The sequence below is a fragment of the Heterodontus francisci genome, chromosome 17, assembly GCF_036365525.1.
Source record: "Heterodontus francisci isolate sHetFra1 chromosome 17, sHetFra1.hap1, whole genome shotgun sequence".
NCBI classification, from domain to species: domain Eukaryota; kingdom Metazoa; phylum Chordata; class Chondrichthyes; order Heterodontiformes; family Heterodontidae; genus Heterodontus; species Heterodontus francisci.
In genome coordinates, this window is record NC_090387.1 from 70,651,151 (window position 1) to 70,673,737 (window position 22,587).

The 22,587-nt window shown below is 43.0% G+C and overlaps 1 pseudogene; it reads left to right on the forward strand.

Moving 5' to 3' along the window:
- The first annotated feature begins 264 nt into the window (after positions 1 to 264).
- On the forward strand, positions 265 to 2,902 carry LOC137379226 (putative nuclease HARBI1 pseudogene; annotated as a pseudogene).
- The last annotated feature ends 19,685 nt before the right edge of the window (positions 2,903 to 22,587 follow it).

Genomic DNA, 22,587 nt, shown 5'->3' on the forward strand with positions numbered 1-22,587 from the left:
TAATCATCCCCCCCCACCACCTTCCACCATTACTTCCCGCCGACTGCTTCGCCATTTAATTAAAATCATAAAGCGTGAGAACGCACAAAGCAATGTACGAGACCATAGTTTTCTTTCTCCTTTTGTTGTAAACTCCAGTGGAGAAACCAAAGACTACCAAAAAGAATGAGCGGCGCAGGCGCAGCTGCTGTTTCCGGTGAACAGGGGGCGGGGCAGGGGAGGGGCCAGGATCGAGGGCGGGGTCATGCTGGCCGTTGCTATTTCCGTTGTTACGCCGAAAATTTGTGTGAAAGGAAAGGGCGAGGAAAGCGGCCGGCGCGCCTGGGTTTGGAGTGGGTGGCGGCCGTGGCCGGGTGGTGGCCTGGGTCCGGGCGTGGCCGCCCTTCGGGAGGGAGGCTGCCGGTCGCCAGGTGGCGCTGCGCCTGGGAATTTCCTGATGTTACGCCGCTGTTGCACCCTGGGAAAGTTCCGGAGCAGGCCCGGCTGCTTCACGTGACCCAGGCGGAAGTGAGGAAATTGGAAGCTTTGAAGAGTACCCAAACTTTGCTTGCTGCTTTCTGGCTCCACAGAGGGATTTTTCCAATCCATCTTTGCACAGTGAGACTTGCACTTGACTTTCCTCCCAGTGCTTCAGTCTCAACCCATCCCTACATTTTGTAACCACTTCCACCCCATCCAGGGCACCCAACTCACATACTCAGAACGACTCGCGAGACGGTATGGCATTTCCCATGGGCATACCTCTCTATACCATCATTGTGGAAGACGAGGAGGAGGAGGAGCAGCAGCGTATGGAGGCGAAGAGAATAAGGCAGCATGGTAAAAGACACCACCCTACTAGGTACTACCCTCCCCAGCGTATCTACAGGCAGCGCAGGTCCTTTGAGGACCTTTCGGAGGATCTCTGTGTTCGAAGGGTGCGATTGTCCAAGGATGCCATTGCAAATCTGTGTGAACTCCTTCGTGAAGATCTTCAGCCTCACTCCACTGCCAGAACGGCTTTGTCTGTCGAAATGAAAGTGACCACTGCCCTAAATTTTTTTGGCACTGGATCATTTCAAGGTGCCACAGGCAATATGTGCAATATCAGCCAAGGAGCGGTGAGAGCAGCCATTCAACAGGTCACTGACGTGCTCTTCAATAGAGCTGCAGGGTTCATCAACTTTGGCATCACGCCCAGGCAACAGAGGGAAAGAGCAAAGGAGTTCTGCTACATTGCTGGATTCCCCAAGGTTCAAGGTGCCATAGGCGGCACACACGTGGCACTGAAGGCACCAGCAGAACAACCGCTTATATTCGTGAACAGGAAGGGGTTTCACTCGCTAAATGTTCAGATTGTCTGCGATGCCCACCAGAAGATCCTGTATGTAAATGCCAAGCATGCTGGCAGCTGTCACGATGCTGTAATTGTACAGCACTCAACACTCCCTGACCTCTTCCACGAAGATAACCATGTCCAAGGGTGGCTGCTCGGAGACCAGGCGTACGCCCTGCAGACGTGGCTCATGCCTCCACTGAGCCAACCAAAAACACAGGCAGAGGACACATACAACAAAGCTCAGGCAGCAACGAGAGCCGTGGTGGAGAGGACCATAAGACTGTTGAAAAGCAGGTTTCGCTGCCTGGACAGATCCAGTGGAGCTCTGCAGTACACACCCCAAAGGGTTGCAAGAATCGTCATAGCATGCTGCGTACTGCATAATTTTGCACTGCAGGAAGGCCATCTATTCAACATAGACGATGAGGAGCCACTGCTACCCGAAGAAAGGGAGCTGCAGGCCCCAGCGTTTGAGGAGGATGAACAGTTGGACGATTCATCCCTGGCTGCTGCAAGGGCCATCCAAAATCAGATTGTGCAGGAGGAGTTCAACCACTGATGATGTAGCATATTATTCCTTCTGTTCCAATTACCAAGAAAGTGATCTTCCTTGAAACCACTACCAACCTTAGTACATGACTGCTGAGCAGCCCTCAATGCCCACATAGCACTGTGACAGTATTTATCACGAGTATAAATGTTCATGCCAGCTGAATGTTCCCTTACCTGAATGAATTAAATATTCATGAATAACCGAGCACAAGATCAGTGCAAAATGTACAGTAATAAAAACATGTTTTACAGTTGAAGCAAATGAACATCGTACTCCTTATTTACATCTTGATTCCTCTTGGTGATGAGGTGTAACTTCCCATCTCACTCAACTGTTACTACTTCTGTGTACCACCTGAGGGCCAGGCTGGCACACCATAGATGGCACTACATGCTGTGCAGAAGGGCAGTGGGACTGAGGTGGCACTCAACTCATGGCGGCCGCATTCTAATGAGGAGCTGCAGCTGGCTGTTTGTCTGGAGGGAGCTCCTGGGCAGCCCGGTCTCGCCTGCCACCATCGTGCTGTGAGGAGGACTGCCACATGCTGCTGTCCTGAGATATCAGGCAGGTGGACTTCAGTCGTCTAATGTAGATTAAGCTGCCCACTGTACTTTTAGGCCAGAACTTACACCACCTCATACTTAGGTGATTTATCCAGGAAATTTGCATGAAACTCCCCATGCTAGCGAATGGCATAACTTCCTGACGTGACAGACATACAGAATTTCAGTGTCTCAACTGCATTGTTTTGGGTAATTGGATAGTTTGAAAACTGCTCTTTCAACAACATTAGCAAATGTAGGTTTATGTTTACATAATGAAAGTATATCTTACAAACTCAACACTAAATGTTTGCAAATGTAATGTAAGTTCTCATCTGTCAAAGGAATATTCTGTGATAAATTTAAAATTGGCTCAAGGATGCACTGGTGATTGCAGTGAATGTTTCTGTCTGCTTTTTGACTTTGTGCATTAAGTAACTTTAAATTGCTAATGGACAGAACTGCAAAATACTGTTCACAGTTACCACTAATTTTCACATTTTTAATAGCTGTATGTTCTACTATTCACATCAAATAGAAAATTTCAATGTTATCAAACTGGTAGATTGGAATCGTCTTTAAGAAAAATCCTCCAGGATTGCACAGTGGCAAGAAAGCTCTGACCTGAGCACAACTTGGTATATGGTTTCCAGGTACAGTAGCTCAATGTCAAATGAATTATATGCAGACTGTATCTCACATGCCCACTGCATGTAGCCCTACTGAAGGTGTCTGTAGCAGTGGAAATTCCTAAGTTTACTCTGGTGCATTGTGAATCTTGACTCAATAGTAGTGCTGTCATCTGTGAGTCAGAAGTCACGGTTCAGAGACATAAAGCACATAATCTAGGCTTGCACTTCAGTACAGTAATGAGGCAGTGGTGCACTGTTGGAGGTCGGTCTATCAGATGCGATGTCAAAGCATAGCCCTGTCCTCTGAGGTGGACATAAAAAAATCCAATGGCATTATTTAAAGAATAGCTGAGGAGTTGTCCTGGCCAAAATTTATCCCTCAGCCAATACCATTAAAACTGATCATCGGATCATTTATCTCATCGCTGTTTGCAGGAGGAACCTTGTTTTGCATCAATTGGCTGTTGTGTTAACCCTCATTGCAACAGTGACTACACTTCAAAAGCACTGTAACTCACTGGTAGTAAAGTGCTTCAGGATATATTGATGGTGTAAATGATGCTACATAAATACTGGCATTAGAATGGGATCCTTCAGATCTTTACTTATATCAGCCTGAAGAGAATGGGAAAATTACAGAATACACCAAGAAATGGGTAGGGATAAATTCAAAGGCAATTGAAAAATTGAGATGAAAAAGAGAAATGGTTGGAAATGCATGTCAGATTCTGAAAGCGAAAGTTATATCAAATGAAACTCATTATCAGAACTTTCTCTTTGAGAGGTTTGATTGACCTGTTTTGCATTTTGTCATTTTCTGTTTTTTAATTTTCACATTTGATTTTTTTTTTGTTCCTTTACAGTGTAGCATAATAACTTCTGAACCCCAAAATTTAATGTTGTATAGCATTTCTGATAAATCCGTGAAACTTAGAATTTGCTAAACATCTGCTGATCTGCTTGAATTACTGAACTATTCTCAAACATCAGAAATAGGAAAAGAAGTAGGCCATATGGCCCCTCAAGCCTGCTCCACCATTCAATATGATCATGGTTAATCCTTGGCCTCAACTCAACTCAACAACTGAACATCGACAACTCCCTGGGGTCGAGAATTCCAAAAATTCACAGCCCTCCAAGTGAAGAAATTTCTTCTCCTCTCAGTCTGAAATGGCCATCCCCTTATCCTGAGACTATGACCCCTAGTCTTAAACGCTCCAGCCAGGAAAAAAACAGCCTCTTAGCATCAACACTGTCAAGCCCTCTCAGAATCCTATGTTTCAATGAGATCACCTCCTATTCTTTTATGCTGCAGAGACAATTCAAAGCTTGGGGCAAAGTAAGCTATTTAATTACTCCTCATAGGGGCAACCCTCTCATCCCAGAAATCAATCTAGTAAACCTTCGTTGTACCCCCTCTAAAGCAAGTATATTCTTCCTAAGTACAGGCACCAAAACTGTACATGGTATTCCAGGAGTGGTCTCAGCAAAACCCTGTACAGTTGCAGCAAGATTTCCTTTCTGTTATACTCCAAACCCCCTGCCACAAAGGCCAGTATACCATTTGCCTTCCTAATTGCTTGCTGTACTTGCATGTTAACTTTGTGTTTCTTGACATCCAAATCGCTCTGAAGACCAACATTTAATAGTTTCTCACCATTTAAAAATATTATGTTCTATTCTTACCAAAGTGAATAACCTCACATTTCCCTATATTATCCTCCATCTGCCACTCACTTAACCTGTCTGTATCCCTTTGCAGAGTCTGTCCTCCTCACGGCTTACTTTCCCACGTAGCTTTGTTTTGTTAGCAAACTTGGATACATTACATCTAAGTCATTAGATTGTAAATAGTTAAGACCTCAGCAGTAATCCTTGCAATACCCTACTAGTAATAGCCTGCCAACTTGAAAATCATCTATTTATTCCTACCCTCTGTTTTCTGTCCTTTGACCAATCCATGCCAATATATAACCCTCAACCCCATGAGTCCTTATGCAACAACCTTTCGTGTGGATTTTGAAAAATCAAATATACTACATCTACTGGTTCACTTTATCTATCCTGATAGTTAGATCCTCCAAAAAAACTCCAATATTTTTTCAAAGATGATTGCCCTTTCATAAAACCATGTTGACTCCGCCTGATCATATGATGATTTTCTAAGTGCCTGGTTACCACCTCCATAATTTTGGATTCAAGCATTTTCCCGACAACTGATGTCAGACTAACTGTCCTGTAGTTCCCTGTTTTCTCTCTGCCTTCTTTCTTGAACAGCAGGAATTACATTTGTTAACTTCCAATCTGCTGGGATCATTCCAGAATCTAGGGAATTTAAGATCATAACCAATGCATCCACTTTCTCTGCAGCCACCTCTTTTCAAACTCTAAGTTATAGGCCATCAGGTCCAGAGGATTTGTTGGCTTTAGTCCCATTAATTTCAGCAGTACCTTTTCTTTACTAATATTAATAACTTTAAGATCCTCACTCACTAGACCCTTGGTCCTACAAAATTTCTGGTATGAGTTTTATGTGAAAAGGAAGAAAGCAATAAAAGAAAAAAGGAAGAAAAAGAAAGTAAGAAAATGCCTTTTACAACCACCGGATGTCTCAAAATGCTTTACAGCCAGTGAAGCACTTTTTTTGAACAGTAGTCACTGTTGTGGTGTAGGAAACACAGCAGTGAATTGCACACAGCAAGCTCCCAAAAACAGCAATGTGATAATGACCAGATAATCTGTTTTTTGCGGTGTTGATTGAGAGATAAATATTGGCTAGGACACTGGGGAGAACTCCCCTGCTCTTCTTTGAAATAGTACCATTGGATCTTTTGCAGCCACCTGAGTGGACAGATGGGGCCTCGGTTTAACGTCTCATCCAAAAGATGGCACCTCTGACAGTGCACCACTCCCTCAGTACTGCATTGGAGTGTCAGCCTTGATTTTTGTGCTCAAGTCCTGGGGTGGAACTTTAACCCAGAGCCTTCTGGCTCAGAGGCGAGAGTGCTGCCAATTGAGCCCACGGCTGACACACTAAATATTTATTTAACATCCATGTCACTTCCTTATTCCCCATTCTAATTTCTCCTGTCTCAGCCTGTAAGGGACCCATGTTTATTTTGGCTACTCTCTTCATTTGTACATAATTGTAGAAGTTCTTAGAATATTTTAATATTTCTGGCTAGTTTACTCTCACATTCTATTTTCTCCCTTTGTCAATCTAAAACTCTTCCAATCATCAGGCTTAATACTCTTGGCAGTATTATACGTTTCTTTTAATTTAATATTATTATTAATATCTTCAGTTAACTACAGATCACTCACTTTTCCCAAGGAGTTTTTTTATTTCTCAATAGAATGTAGTTTTGTTGAGAATTATGAAATATTTCTTTAAATGTTCATCAATGCTCATCTACCGTCATACCTTTTAGTCTAATTTCTCAATTAACCTTATCCAACTCATCCCTCATACCTATGTAATTGGCTTTACTTAAGTTGTATACTCTAACCTGAGACATATGTACATCACTGAAGCGCAAAGTGAAATTCTATCATGTTATGATCACTCTTTCCGGAGGATCCCTTGCTGTGAGATTACTAATTAACCATGTCTTATTACACAAAACAAAACCTATAATAGCCTCTTCCTTGGGTGGTTCCACAACATATTTTGTTCTAAGAAACTGTCTCAAATGCATTCTCGGAACTTGTCCTCCAAAGTGCTTTTACTGATTTTATTTATTCAATGCCACCCCCCCCCCCCCCCCCCCCAATGATTATTACATTGCTTTTGCTACAGGTTCCTTTTATTTCTTGATTAATACTCTGTCCAACAGTATAGCTTCTGTCACGGGGTTTATAAACTACTCCCACCCTTTTCTGACCCTTACTATTTCTTATCTCCACTCATACTGATTCTGCTTCATGCTCTTTCGAGCCAAGATCCCTCCTGACTACTGTTCATATGTCATCCTTTATTATCAGGCTGTCCATTTTTGAAACATCAAGAACCCTGAATATTTATTTCCCAACCTTGGTCGCCATGCAACCATGACTCTGTAAGGGCTACTAAATCAAACACATTTATCTCTAATAGTTCCATTAATTCATCTATTTAGTTACAATTGCTTCGTGCATTCAGATAAAGCGCCTTTAATTCTAACTTTACCATTTTCCCCTGATTTGATCTTATTCACTGCACTATTACAGTTGAACCTTCCTATTTATCTTTACTCAAATTTCTGTACTACTCTGCTCTGTGAGCTTGAATTTTCTCTTTAAATTTCCCTCAATTGAACTCTCCCTATGCCTTAATATAAAAGCAAAATACTGCGGATGCTGGAAATCTGAAATAAAAACAAGAAATGCTGGAAATACTCAGCAGGTCTGGCAGCATCGGTGGAGAGAGAAGCAGAGTTAACATTTCAGGTCAGTGACCGTTCTTCAGAACAGTTCTGAAGAAGGTGCAGTGGTTAGCACTGCAGCCTCACAGCTCCAGCGACCTGGGTTCAGTTCTGGGTACTGTTATGTGCGGAGTTTGCAAGTTCTCTCTGTGACCGCGTGGGTTTCCGCCAGGTGCTCCGGTATTCTCCCACAACCAAAGACTTGCAGGTTGATAGGTAAATTGGCCATTGTAAATTGCCCCTAATGTAGGTAGGTGGTAGGAGAATGGTAGGGAATATGGGATTAATGTAGGATTAGTATAAATGGGTGGTTGTTGGTCGGTGCAGACTCGGTGGGCTGACGGGCCTGTTTCAGTGCTGTATCTCTAAAAAAAAAAGGGTCACTGACCTGAAACGTTAACTCTGCTTCTCTCTCCACAGATTCTGCCAGACCTGCTGAGTATCTCCCTATACCTTTTTAGTTTAAAGCCCCTTCTACAGCACCTAGTTACACAATTTGCCAGGACACTGGTTCCATCCCAGTTTAAGTGGAGCCCGTCCCACTGGAACTGCTCCCTTTTTCCCCAGTACTGGTGCCAGTGCCCCATGAATCAAAACCCCTGCATCCCACACCACTCTTTGGATCAGACACTCAACTCTCTGGTCTGTTTGATCTTATGCCAATTTGCACATGGCACAGGCAACAATCCAGAGGTTATTACCTTTGAGGTTCTGCTTATTAATTTGGACCTTACCTCCTCAAACTCTTCAGTAGAACCTCATTCCTCCTTCTGCATGTGTCATTGGTTCCCATTTGAACCACGGCAACTGGATCCTCACTCTTACACTCCAACAATTTTCCAGCCATGAGGAGATGTATTTAAACCTGGCATTGGGCAGGCAACGCAATGTTTGGACCTCCTGGTCGCATTTGCAGAGAACAATATCTATTTCCCTAACTCGACTGTCCCTACAGCATTCCTTTTTACTCTCCCCAGTAGAATGGCCTGTGTACCATGGTGCCGTGGCCAGTTTTCTCATCCTCCCTGCAGACTTTGCCCTCATCCTGTTGAATAAGGGCAAAGGTTGAGGCTCCTCCAGCACTGCACCTGGGGTCCCCTTACCTGCCTGACTCACAGTCACACCCTCCCTGACCACTAACCAGACCTGTACCACTTCCTAACCTAAAGGGTGTGACTGCCTCCTGGATCAAAGTATCCAAGTAACTCTCCTCCTCCCTGATGTCCCAAAATGTCTGCAGCTCGGACTCCAGCTCAACAACTCTGAGCTGAAATTCCTTGCAGGGCAGTTGCTTACTGCAGATGTGATTGTCCAAGATTGCAATGCTCTCCACAAACTCCCACATCCTGCATTTGAGGCACACTACCTGTTTGCCATGTCATCTAACCATCTATTATTTATTTGATTAATTAGTCAATTTTTTAAATCAACATAGCTTATAGTTTTTAGTCTTTCAACAAAGTACTTGATCTAGTTTAAGCGATAGGCAGATTTTTTTGATAAGTATTTATGACCAAGATTTGGGTTTACAAGGTAGAATTTCAAAATTTGCAGATGTCACAAAACTTGGATGTACTGTGAGGAAGATGGTGATAGATTTCAAGAGGACATAGAGAGGCTGGTGGAATGGGTGGACATGGGCAGATGAAATTTAATGCAGAGAATTATGAAGTAATAAGTTTTGGTAGGAAGAACGAGGAGAGACAATATAAACTAAAGGGTACAATTCTAAAGAGGGTGCAGGAACAGAGAGACCTGGGGCTGTATTCATTGAGGGTGGCAGGGCAGGTTGAGAAAGTGGTTAAAAAGGCATATGGGATCCTGGACTTTATAAATAGAGCCATAGGTACAAAAGCAAGGAAATTATGAATCTGTCTAACCACTGGTTTGGCTTCAACTGGAGTATTGCGTCCAATTCTGGGCACAACACTTTAGGAAGGATGTGAAGGCTTTAGAGAGGGTCAGAAAAAATTCACAAGATTAGTTCCAGGGATGAGGGACTTCAGTTACATGGATAGATTGGAGAAACTGGGGTTGTTCTCCTTAAACAAGAGGTTGAGAAGGAATTTGATCAAGGTATTCAAAATCATGAGGGGTCGAGACAGAGTAGATGGAAAAAATTGTTCCCATTGGTGGAAGGGTCAAGAACCAGAGGACATAGATTTCAGGTGAATAACAAAAGAAGCAACAGTGACGGGAGGAAAAATCTTTTTATGCAGCAAGTGGTTCAGATCTGGAATGCACTGCCTGAGAGTGTGGTGGAGGCAGATTCAATCGTGGCTTTCAAAAGGGAATTGGATAATCACTTAAAGAGAAAAAAATTGCAGGGCTACAGGAAAAGGGCAGGGGAGTGAGATCAGCTGAGTTGCTGTTGCAGAGAGCTGGCATGGATTCGATGGGCTGAATGGCTTCCTACTGTAACCTTTCTGTGTTTCTATGGTAAATATTTATCTGTAGTACAAACCTCTGCAAGTATTGGAGGCAAAAATCAAGACCTTCTTTCACGCCTGCACTAAATTGCCACTCTCACCAAACCTTTTACACTATGTGTCAGCAGATACTGTTTACCTTTTTGAGCCACACTGAAGTTACAAGTGCTGACTTAGCTTCCTGTTCTCAGTAATTCAGGCAATCATTTACAGCTAGTTAACAGTTAACAGGCATCTTTTGTTAAGTGCTGTTTCATTTAGATTTCCCAATTCAAAAAATTAAACTAAATTTCAGTTTGAAACTACTGACTCATGACTACTTACCAGAAAGTTCCACTTGCACCAAACACCCAAATTTTACATTCTGTTTGCAGTGCAATGTGTTTACAACCACTCTGTGCCAACCACTCACTTTCCCTCCCCTAACCTCTCTGCTCCGAAAAAGACCATCCCCTCTTTGACACGCTGGGCAACATTTTGGGGTCCAGTCAGGGATGGGAATGGAGGCGGGTGGGAGATGAAAATACTGGTGCCATCCAGTGTGCCAGTTTCCCATCACCATTCCCGGCGCTGGCGACTTTCACCAGGATGGGCAAATGGCAGCCCTGAGAACCCGATCCGGTATTGATGTCAATTACGGTGCTTAAAGAGCTCATTGTGAGCTTGTTGAGGGTCATGTTCTGGTTTTGGCAGAGGTGTGTGGGCTGCATGTGATCTCTGCGGCAGACCAGGTATGTGGAGGCGGCAACACAGTGGGGAGCCAGTCATGGCCACCTGAACAAATTAGGTGCACCCCATGAAAGAGGGAATGGCGCAGAGGGGGATTTGGACATTGGCACACAGGTGCCATCGGGTTTGCAGAGAGAGTGGTCGGTAAACGCATAGGCAACTCAGGAGCTTGTCACCCTCCTGGCATCACGGGGGCACAAGAGAAAGAAGCAAGCCTTCTAGACACAATTGCAATTCCATCTGAACACATTGAAGGCAGGAGCTGGCAATGGGAGCACGACTCTCAGATTTCTGGTCCAATTGAGATGTGAAATAACATCCTCCACAGAAAGGGCAGAGCCCTGGGTATCAGGAAAGCAGAGGAAAGGGACGAGAGGCAGGAAGGCAATGGATCATAAGATCATAAGAAATAAGAGCAAGAGTAAGCCACTCAGCCCTTCGAGACATTCAATAAGATCATAACTGATCTGATTGTGGCCTTAACTCCACTTTCCTGCCTGCCCCCTATAACCCTTGACTCCGTTGTAGATCAAAAATCTGTCTAATTCAGCCTTGAATATATTCAATGACCACTGCTCTCCAGGGAAGAGAATTCCAAAGATTAACAACCCTCTCAGAGAAGAAATTCCTCCTCATCTCCGTCTCAAATGGGAGACACCTTATGTTTAAATGGCGACCCCTAGTTCTGGATTCCCCCAGGAGAGGAAACATCCTCTCAGCATCTACCCTCTCAAGTCCTCTCAGAACTTTATATGTTTCAATAAGATCACCTCTTATTCTTCGAAAGTCCAATGAATATAGGTTCAACCTGCTCAACCTTTCCTCATAAGATAACCCCTTATCAGCCTAGTGAACCTATTCTGAACTACTTCCAATGGACATACATCCCTCCTTAAGTAAGGATACCCAAACTGCACGCAATACTCTAGTTGCAGTCTCAACAATGCCCCGTACAAGTGCAGCAAGACTTTCCTGCTTTTATACTACATTCCCCTTGCAATAAAGGCCAGCATTCTAGTTGCCTTCTTAATTATTTGCTGTACCTGCATGCTAACTTTTGTGATTCACAACCATCTTCCTTTATGCTAGATGTGTCTCCAACCAGTGGAGAGTTCCCCTGATTCCCATTGACTTCAATTTTGCTAGAGCTCCTTGATGCCACACTTGTTCAAATGCTGCCTTGATGTCAAGGGCAGTCTCCATCTCCTCACCTCTTGAATTCAGCTCTTTGTCAATGTTTGGACCAAGGCTGTAATGAGGTCTGAAGCCGAGTGGCGCTGGCAGAACCCAAGCTGAACATCAATGAGCAGGTTATTGCTGAGTACGTGGTGCTTGATAGCACTGTCAACAGTAACTTCCAACACTTTGCTGATGATTGAGAGTAGACTGATGGGGCAGTAATTGGCTGGATTGGATTTGTATAGCTTTTTGTGGGCAGGACCTATCTGGGCAATTTTCCACATTGTCAGGTAGATGCCTGTGTTGTAGCTGCACTGGAACAGCTAGGCTAGGTCACTGGTACAGCTCCTTTCTGTCCCAGTACTGGTACCAGTATCCCAAGACAAGGAACCCCTCTTTCTCATACCAGCTCTTTAGCCATGTGTTAACTCTCCTGATCTCTCTGTCTCTATGCCAACTTTCACGTGGCTTGGGCAGTAATCCAGAGGTTATTACCCTAAAGGTGGTGCTTTTTAATTTAGTACCTAACTCCTGATAATTCCTTAGCCATGTTTCCTCCCTGTTCCTACCTGTGTTATTTGTTCCAACATGGACCGGAACAATTGGATTTTACCCCTCCCTTTCCAAATTCCTCTTCAGCTGCCTTGGGATAGCCTTTACCCTGGGACCAGGTAGAGAACACACCCTTCAGGACTGATACTTGTAGCTGCAGAGAACACTATCAATTCCCCTAGTTATAGAATCCTCTATTACAACCACATTTCTATTCTCTGTTCCCCCTCCCCCTCCCAACTTGCACAACCTTCTGAGGCATGTTGCCTTGGTCTGCATTGTGGCTGTCCTCCCACAGTCTTTCTCCATGTCCTCACAGGTAGTAAGCATAACATACCTGTAGGACAAGGCCAGTATCTGCAGGTCATCCTTATTAATCCCCCCCCCCACCCCACCAAGATCCCACTACTCTGCTCCCTAATAGTCACTCCCTCCCCTTCCTAAACCTGTGCTTTCCTCTAGGGTATTACTGTGTTCTGGATAAAAATATTCAGAAATGCACCCCCTCCATTATGTGCCAGGATGTCTGTAACACATACTCCAGCTCAATGACTCTGAGCCAGAATGACTGAAGGTAGCGATATTTCCTGCAGATGTAGGAACCCTGCATAGTCTCACTATCCACAAACCTCTGCATATTACAGTCCTGATACATAGCCTATCCTGTCATCTCAGGTCTTTTTTATTTACTTGTTTATTGATCGCTTGAATTAAAAAAAAAATCACTTACTGTTTATTCACCTGATTTACTCACCCTCAGAGCTCCTCCTCCATGCTTGCTGTGACTTTACTTTTTCAGATTTTCCCTTTCATTAGTTTCAATGCCCAAGCTTTATAAACTAAGTTTTAAATTAGTTAATATTCTGAGTATTTATTTAACTAGTTATTGCTAGTTCAGTTCAAAAAAAGAGTTCATTGAGTGTGTTCGTGGGTGAACATAAGAACATATAAAACAGGAGCAGGAGTAGGTCATTCTGCCCTCCGAGTCTGCTTCACCATTCAATAAGTCACAGCTGATCTTCTACTTCAACACCATTTTCCGACATGATCCCCATAACCCTTTATGTTTTTAATGTGTAGAAATCTATCTATCTCCATCTTGAATATACTCAATAACTGAGCTTCTACAGCCCTCTGGGGCAGAGAATTCCAAAGATTCACCAGCCTCTGAGTGAAGAAATCCTTCCTCATCTCAGCCCTAGATGGCCTGCCTCTTATTCTGAGACTGTGTGCACTGGTTCTAGACTCCCCAGCCAAGGGAAACATCTTTTCTGCATCTACGCTGTCGAGCCCTGTAAGAATTGTGTATGTTTGATTGAGATCACCTCTCATTCTTCTAAACCCCAGAGAATAAAGGCCCAGCCTATTTAATCTTTCCTCATAGGACAATCCCTCCATCCCAGGAATTAGTTTGGTGAACCTTCATTACATTCGTTCTATGGCAAGTATATCTTTCCTTAGGTAAGGAGACCAAAAACTGCACACAATACTCCAGGTGCAGTCTTACCAAGGCTTTATATAATTGCAGCAAGATATCTTTACTCCTATACTCAAATTCCCTTGAAATAAAGGCCAGCATACCATTTGCCTTCTTAATTGCTTGCTGTATCTGCATCTTTGCTTTCAGTGACTCATGAACAAGGATACCCAAGTCTCTTTGAAGTTCAACACTTCCCAGCCTCTCACAATTTAAGAAATACTCTGTATTTCTGTTTTTCCTACCAAAGTGGTTAACCTCACATTTCTCCACATTGTATTCCATTTGCCAAATTTTTGCCCACTCACTTAGCCTCTCCAAATCCCCTTGAAGTGTCTTTGCATCCTCCTCACAAATCACACTTTCACCTAGTTTTGTGTCATCTGCCAATTTGGAAATATTGCATTTAATCCCCACAGAAGCTTTTACAGCCCATTTTTATGATTCACGCTAGATTATTCTCATATTCTATTTTCCTTTTAAAAAAAATCTTTTTCTTGGTCCTCCTTTGCAGAATTCTAAAATGCTCCCAATTCTCAGGCTTACCTTTTTTTTGGCAACTTTATATGCCTCTTCCTTTGCTCGAATACAATCCTTGATTTCTTTTGTTAGCCACTTTCCTTGCTGGATTTTTGTGCATTATAAGGAATGTATTTTTGTTGTAAACTATGTATTAGTTCTTTAAATGTTAGCCATTGCCTGTCTACCATCATACCTTTTAATAAAATACTGCAGATGCTGGAAATCTGAAATAAAAACAAGAAATGCTGGAAATACTCAGTAGGTCTGGCAGCATCTGTGGAGAGAGAAGTAGAGTTAATGTTTCAGGTCAGTGACCCTTCAGAACTGGCAATTGTTAGAAATGTAATAGGTTTTAAGCAAATAAAGTGGGGGTGGGGCAAGAGATAACAAAAGGCAAGCTGTTGATAGGATAGAGGATCACAGAGAATAACTGACCAGTCGGTCATGGAGCAAAGGCAAATGGTATGTTAATGGTGTGCTGAAAGACAAAGCGTTAGTGCAGAGAGGGTGTTAATTGACAGAAAATTGAACAGCCCTGGCCCAAAGCACAAACATGAAAAAAAAGTGGATAGGCATATGGTAAAAAAAAATGATGAAACCAACTGAAATAAAATAAACAAATAATAAATAATAAAAAAGCTAAAATAACTAAAAATAATGCTCTGAAATTATTGAACTCAATGTTCAGTCCGGCAGGCTGTAGCATGCCTAATCGGTAAATGAGATGCTGTTCCTCGAGCTTGCTTTGATATTCACTGGAACACTGCAGCAAGCCCAGGACAGAGATGTGGGTATGAAAGCAGGGGGGGAGTGTTGAAATGGCAAGCAACCAGAAGCTCGGGGTCATGCCTTCGGACTGAGTGGAGGTGTTCCGTAAAGTGATCATCCAATCTGCATTTGGTCTCCCCAGTGTAGAGGAGACGACATTGTGAGCGGTGAATACAGTATACTAAATTGAAGGAAGTACAAGTAAATCACCGCTTCACCTGAAAGGAGTGTTTGGGGCCTTGGATGGTGAGGAAAGAGGAGGTAAAAAGGCAGGTATTACACCTCCTGCAATTGAAGGTGCCGTGGGAAGGGGACGGGGTGTTGATGGTAATGGAGGAGTGGACCAGGGTGTCGCGGAGGGAACGATCCTTTCGGAATGCTGCTTTCTGGATGAGGGTAGAGGTGCGAGAAATGGGCCAGACACGGTTGAGGGCCCTGTCCACCACAGTGGGAGAGAATTCTCGTTTGAGAATCAGAAGCGCTGTCGTGCAAGGTTGCATCATCAGAGCATATGCGTCAGAGACTGAGAAACTGGAAGAATGGAATGGAGTCCTTACAGGAGGCAGGGTGTGACGAAGTGTAATCGAGGTAGCTGTGGTAGTCGGTGGGCTTGTAATGATTATTAGTAGACAGCCTATCGCCAGAGATGGAGACAGAGAAGTCGAATAAGGTGAAGGGAAGTCTTGGAGATGGACCATGTAAAGGTGAGAGAAGGGTGGAAATTGGAAGCAAAGTTGATAAAGTTTTCCAGTTCGGAAACGGCACCGATACAGTCATCAATGTACTGGAAAAAGATTTGGGGGAGGGGGCCTGAGTAGGACTCCTTTTAATGTAGTTTTCCAATGCACCATAGTCAATTTGCTCCTCATACTTTCATCGTTCCTTTTAGTTAGAATTAAGACCCTAGTCTCTGATTGAACTACATCACTTTAAAACTTAATGTAAAATTTTACCATATTAGGGTCACTCTTTCCTAAAGGTTTTTTTACAACAAGATTATTAATTAGCCCTTTATATTGCACAATACTAGATCTAAAATAGCTCGTTCCCTAGTTGGTTCCTCAGCGTACTGTTCTAGAAAACCATCTTGTGTATATTCCAAGGATTCATCCTCCACAACATTAGTACTAATAAAGTTTACACAGTCTATATTTAGATTGAAATCTCCCATGATTACTGTATTCCCCTTGTTACACACACCTCTAATTTCCTGATTTATACTGTGATTTACATTACCACTGTTTGGTGGCCTATAAACAACTCCCACCAATGTTTTGTGCCACTTGCTGTTTCTTAGTTCCACCCAAACTGATTCTATGTCTTAATCTTTAGAACTAAGATCATCTCACACTACAATACAAATGCCCGCTTTAATTAACAGACCTATCCCAGCACCGTTTTCCAGCTTCCTGTTGTTCCTGAATGTCACATACCCCTGGATATTCAGGTCCCAGTTTTGGTTTCCTTGTAGCCACGTATCTGTAATGGCTATCAGGTCATACATATGAATTTTTGTTTGAGCTGACAATTCATCTGTTTTATTGCGAATGCTGCGGGCATTCAGATACAGACCCCTTAATTCAGTTTTTTTTTACTGCTTTGTAAGTTCTGGTTCTATCTGCTGGCACACTCTTAAGTTTGCAGTCACTGTCCCTTCCTGCCATACTCTGATTATCATTACCTTTATTACTACCTTGATCTATTGACATGTCATTTCCCTATAATTTACTCAATCTTCCCTTACATGATCCCATCCCCCCTCTATTTAGTTTAAAGCCCTCTCTACTTCCTTAATTATATGACTCACTAGAACACTGGTTCCAGCACAGTTCAGGTGAAGTCTGTCCCAATGGTACAGCCCCCACTTTCCCCAGTATTATTGCCAGTGTCCCACAAACCAGAACCCACTTCTCCCACACCAGTCTTTCAGCCATCTCTCTAATCTTATTTACCCTATGCCAATTTGCGCATGGCTCAGATAACAATCCAGAGATTATGACATTTGAGGTTCTGCTTTTTAATTTACTGCCTAGCTCCTCATACTGCCTATGCAGAACTTCTTTCCTAGTCCTATCTATGTCATTGGTAACTATGGACCATGACCACTGGACTCTCCCCCTCCCACTGCAAGTTCCTCTCCAGCCTTGAGCTGATATCCCAAACCCTGGCACCGGGCAGGCAACACAGCCTTCTGGACTCTCGCTCTCTGGTGCAGAGAACAGTATCTATCCCCCTGACTATACTGTCCTCTACTACCACTACATTCCTTTTCACGACCCATACTTGAATGGCTTCCTGTACCATGGTGCCATGGTCAACCTGCTTATCCACACTACAGCCCTCACTCATGTCCATACAAGCTGCAAAAACCTCGAACTTGTTGCTCAACTTCAAGGACTGAATCTCCTCCGCTCTCAACTTCTTGATCCCCTTACCTGCCTGGCTCGTAGTCATACTCTCCTATCCCTGATCAAATCAGATGACCCTATCCTAAGGGGTATGATTGCCTTCTGGAACAAAGTGTTCAAGTAACTTTCTCCGCCCTGGTGCATCACAGTGTCTGCAGCTCAGCCTCCAGCTCATTGACACTGAGCCAAAGCTCCTCAAGCTGCAGAAATGGTTACCGCGGCATCCAAAGCTCCCACATGCTGCAGCTACAACCCATCACCTGACCTGCAATCTTTATTGTGTTAATTAAGTTAAATTTATTTTTCTTAATTAATTTATAGTTCCCCTTTTCATGTGGAAACAGTACAAATGCAGAGAAGAATTGGAAGTACAATTATGGAAAAGATCATCTCAAGTAATAGAACCATTGAACAAGTAAAAGACATTAGAGTAACAAAGGGTATGTAAATAGCTGAGGAAGTGAGAAAACTGAGCAAAATGAGAGAGATGGAAACATGATAAAATATGGGGTTGTGCTTCACATATTAAGGTAAATTTGGTTTGAAAATTAAGAAAATAAAATTAAAATACTATGCATGCTGGAAATCTGAAATAAAAACAGAAAATGCTGCAAATATTCAGCAGGTCAGGCAGCATCTGTGGAGAGAGAAATGGAGTCAACCTTTGATGTTTCACAAGAACACAAGAAATAGGAGCAGAAGTAGACCATATGGCCCATTGAGCCTGCTCCGCCATTCAATACGATCATGGCTGATCTTGGGCTTCAATTCCACTTTCCTGCCCACTCCCCATATCTCTTGATTTCGCTGTGAGACCAAAAATCTATCTCTCCCAGCCTTAAATATATTCAATGATGGAGTATCCACAACCCTCTGAGTTAGAGAATTCCAAAGATTCACAACCCTTTGAGTGAAATAATTTCTCCTCATCTCAGTCTTGAATGATTGACCCATTATCCTGAGACTGTGTCCCCGTGTTCTAGATTCCCTGACCAGTGGGAACAATCTCTCAGCTTCTACCCTATCAAGCCTTTTCAGAATCTTGTATGTCTCAATTAGATTGCCCCTCATTCTCCTAAACTCCAGAGAATATAGACCCAATTTACTCAGCCTCACATCATAGGACAAACCCCTCATCTAGGGACCAATCTAGTAAATCTTCATTGCACTGCCTCCTTTCTTAAATGTGGAAACCAAAACTGCACACACTATTCCAGGTGCGGTTTCACCAAAGCCCTGTACAATTTTAGTAAGACTTCTTTATTCCTGTACTCCAATCCCCTTGCAATAAAGGCCAACGTGCGATTTGTCGTCCTAATAGCCTGCTGCACCTGCATGTTAACTTTGTGCGTTCCTTGTATGAGTACCCCCAAGTCTCTCTGAACATCAACACTTAACAGTTTCACACCTTTTAAAAAATATGCTGCTTTTCTATTCTTACGACCAAAGTGAACAACTTCACACTTCCCTACATTATACTCCATTTGCCATCTTGTTGCCCACTCACTTAAACTGTCTATATCTCTTTGCAGCCTCTCTACATTCTCCCCACAGCTTACCTTTCCACCAAGCTTTGTATCATCAGCAAACTTAGATACATTACTCACTGTCTCTTCATCCAAGTCATTAGTATAGAGTGTAAATAGCTGAGACCCCAGCACTGATCCTTACGGCACCCCACTATTCACTGCCTGCCAACTTGAAAATACCCCATTTATGCTCACTCTCTGATTCTTGTCTGTTAACCAATCCTCTATCCACGCTAATATATTACCCCCAACACCATGAGCCCTTATCATGCCTATTCATCTTTTATGTGGCACCTTATCGAATGCCTTTTGAAAATTCAGGTATACTATATCTACTGGTTGCCCTTTATCTATCCTACTAGTTACATCCTCGCAAAACTCTATAATAAATTTGTCAAACAGGATCTCTCTTTAATAAAACCATGCTGACTTGTTCTAATTATACTATACCTTTTCAAGTGCAATATTAAGACTTCCTTAATAATAGTTTCCAGCATCTTCCCAACGACTGATGTTAGGCTAACTGGCCTGTTGTTCCCTGTTTTCTCCCTACCTCTTTTCTTGAAAAGCAGTGTAACATTTGCCAACTTTCAATCTGACAGGACCATTCCTGAATCTAAGGAATTCTTCAAAATCATAGTGCACCCACTATCTCTGCAGCTATCTCTTTTAGAACCCTAGGATGTAAGTCATCTGGTCTCGTCAGATCATCTGGTCTGACCATCTGGTCAGATTTTCATCCCTCAAGTTTCTCCAATACTTTTTCTTGATTGATTTCCTCACTCTTTTTAGCCTCTAGGTTACTGCCTATTTCTGGTATGAAACTTGTGTCTTCTACTGTGAAGGCAGACATAAAATATGTTTTCAATGCCTCTGCTATTTCCTCATTCCCCTTGATGATTTCTCCTGTCTCTGCCTCTGAGGGACCAATGTCTACTTTAGCTGCTTTCTTCCTTTTTATGTACTTATAAAAGCTCTTACAATCTGTTTTTATATTGCTGGCTAGTTTACTCTCATATTCTATTTTTTCCCTGTTTATCAACCTTTTGGTGGCCGTTTGCTGGTTTCTAAAACACTCCCAATCCTCAGACTTGCTACTTTTTTTTGCAACATTGTATGCCTCTTCTTTTAGTTTAATGCTCTCCTTAACTTTCTGAGTGAGCCACGGATGGGTCTTTTTGGATGAGTTTTTTGTTTTTGAACAGAATGTACTTTTGTTGAACCCTTTGAATTGTTTCTTTAAATGTTTCCCACTGTTCATTTACCGCCGTACCTTCCAGTCTATTTACCCAATTAACCTTAGCCAGTTCATCCCTCATACCTTTGTAATTGGCTTTGTTTAAGTTTAAGATTCTTGTTTGTGATTGAAATGTGTCACTTTTAAACTTAACATGAAATATTATGATCACTATTTCCCAGTGGATCTTTTACTATGACATTGCTTATTAACCCAAGTGCATATTTCATCAGAATATCAACCTGAAATGGTAACTGCTTCTCTCTGCACAGATGCCATCATTCCTGCTGAAGGTTTCCAGCATTTTCTGTTTTCATTTTTGAAAATGAAGCTCGCACTGATATTTAGTTAGTGAAATCAATGTCAGACCACAGGGAATCTAGGAGAAAGAGGCCAATCATCTCAGTCCCAGGACATCACTGCAGGAGTTCCTCCAGGTAGTGTTCCAGGCCTAACCATTTTGATCAATGACCTTCCCTTCAAAATAAGTTCAGAAATGGTGTTATTCACTGATGATTGCCTAATGTTCAGTATCATTCGCAAATCCTCAGATAATTGTCACAGCCACATAGTGAGTTGTGGATGGTTCCCACTGTTCAACTCCCACCTGACTGCAGCAAGTGTGTTTTGTTATTAGGTTTTAACCCCTCTGTGTTCTATTTGTCAAATAAACAGACAGCGACAGGTTTTCTTGTAGGTTTAAAACAGAAAATCAATTATTTATTGCTCAATACGCCTTATCCCAAAATTGTCGCAACTGCATCCACTCACGCATTTGCTCGCACACGCACACATTTACACACACATGTGCATGCATACACACACACACCCAAGAGACAGATAGAGAGGAAAAAAGGGGTAAGCATTTATAAGTGGGGTGTAGGTTTCAGGGGGAGTCTTGGTAAACCTGTTGAATTCTCTTGCAGTCAAGTTCTCATTTGTTGCAGGCCTGAGGTGTTTGTAGGTTGGTCTCTTGGTTGAAAGTTCAGTTGAAGATGGTGGATAACTTCTAGTTCTGTATAAAGTGTAGATGTAGAATTTTACAGCAGGGCATGTGGCTTCTGGTTTGTTGGAAACAAGCTTCTGGATGCTGCTTTCTGGGTGTCTCTCCCACACTCTATCTCTAGGCTGCTTTTCAAGATAAAACTGTGTTACATCTTGCCTCTGGGTAGGAGTTGCTTTGGTCTCAGCCCCATGGTGATCACACAATGGTCCAGGACATGGTTACTTCACACCTTATTTGTTTCAGAAGAACCCATTCAATTCTGGAATATTTTAGGATGGGTGTAGGATGGGTGCAAATGACACCTTTTAGCTTTGATGATTTTCCTTTGTTCCTGTTAGACAGTTTGAAAATACATAAGCCAAGTCCTTTTCCTTTGGTGGCCATTTTGGAGCATTGTTCACTTTTTATAAGAAAGATGCTTTTTAAAAAGACAAAGTCAGTTTTTATAACTCTTCAGTTTTTGTCCATAAGTTTTGTATCATTGCACTTCATGTGTGCATGGCATAATGAAGCAGCCCGTGTTTGCTTGCAGTAAGACCTGGACAACATTCCGTCTTGGGCTGATATGTGCAAGTAACATTCGCACCACACAAGTGCCAGGCAATGACCATCTCCAACAAGAGAAAATTTAACTAGCTCCCCTTGACATTCAAAGGTACTACCATCGCTGAATCCCCCACTATCAACATCCTGGGAGTTACCATTGACCAGAAACTGAACTGGAGTAGCCATATAAATACTGTGGCTATGAGAGCAGGTCAGAAGCTAGGAATTCTGTGACAAGTAACTCACCTCCTGACTCCCCAAAGCCTGTCCACCATCTACAAGGCACAAGTCAGGAGTGTGATGGAATATTCTCCACTTTCCTGGATGAGTGCAGCTCCAACAACACTCAAAAAGCTCAACACCATCCAGGACAAAGCAGCTGACTTGATCGGCACCCGTCTACCTTCTTAAACATTCATTCCCTCCACTACCAGCGTACAGTGGCAGCAGTGTATAGCATCTACAAGATGCACTGCAGCAACTCGCCAAGGCTCCTTCAACAGCATCTTCCAAACCTGCGACCTTTACCAGCTAGAAGGACAAGGGCAGCAGGCACATGGGAACACCACCACCTGCAAGTCATCCGTGGGGCAGCACAGTGGCGCAGTGGTTAGCACCGCAGCCTCACAGCTCCAGCGACCCGGGTTCAATTCCGGGTACTGCCTGTGTGGAGTTTGCAAGTTCTCCCTGTGTCTGCGTGGGTTTCCTCCGGGTGCTCCGGTTTCCTCCCACATGCCAAAGACTTGCAGGTTGATAG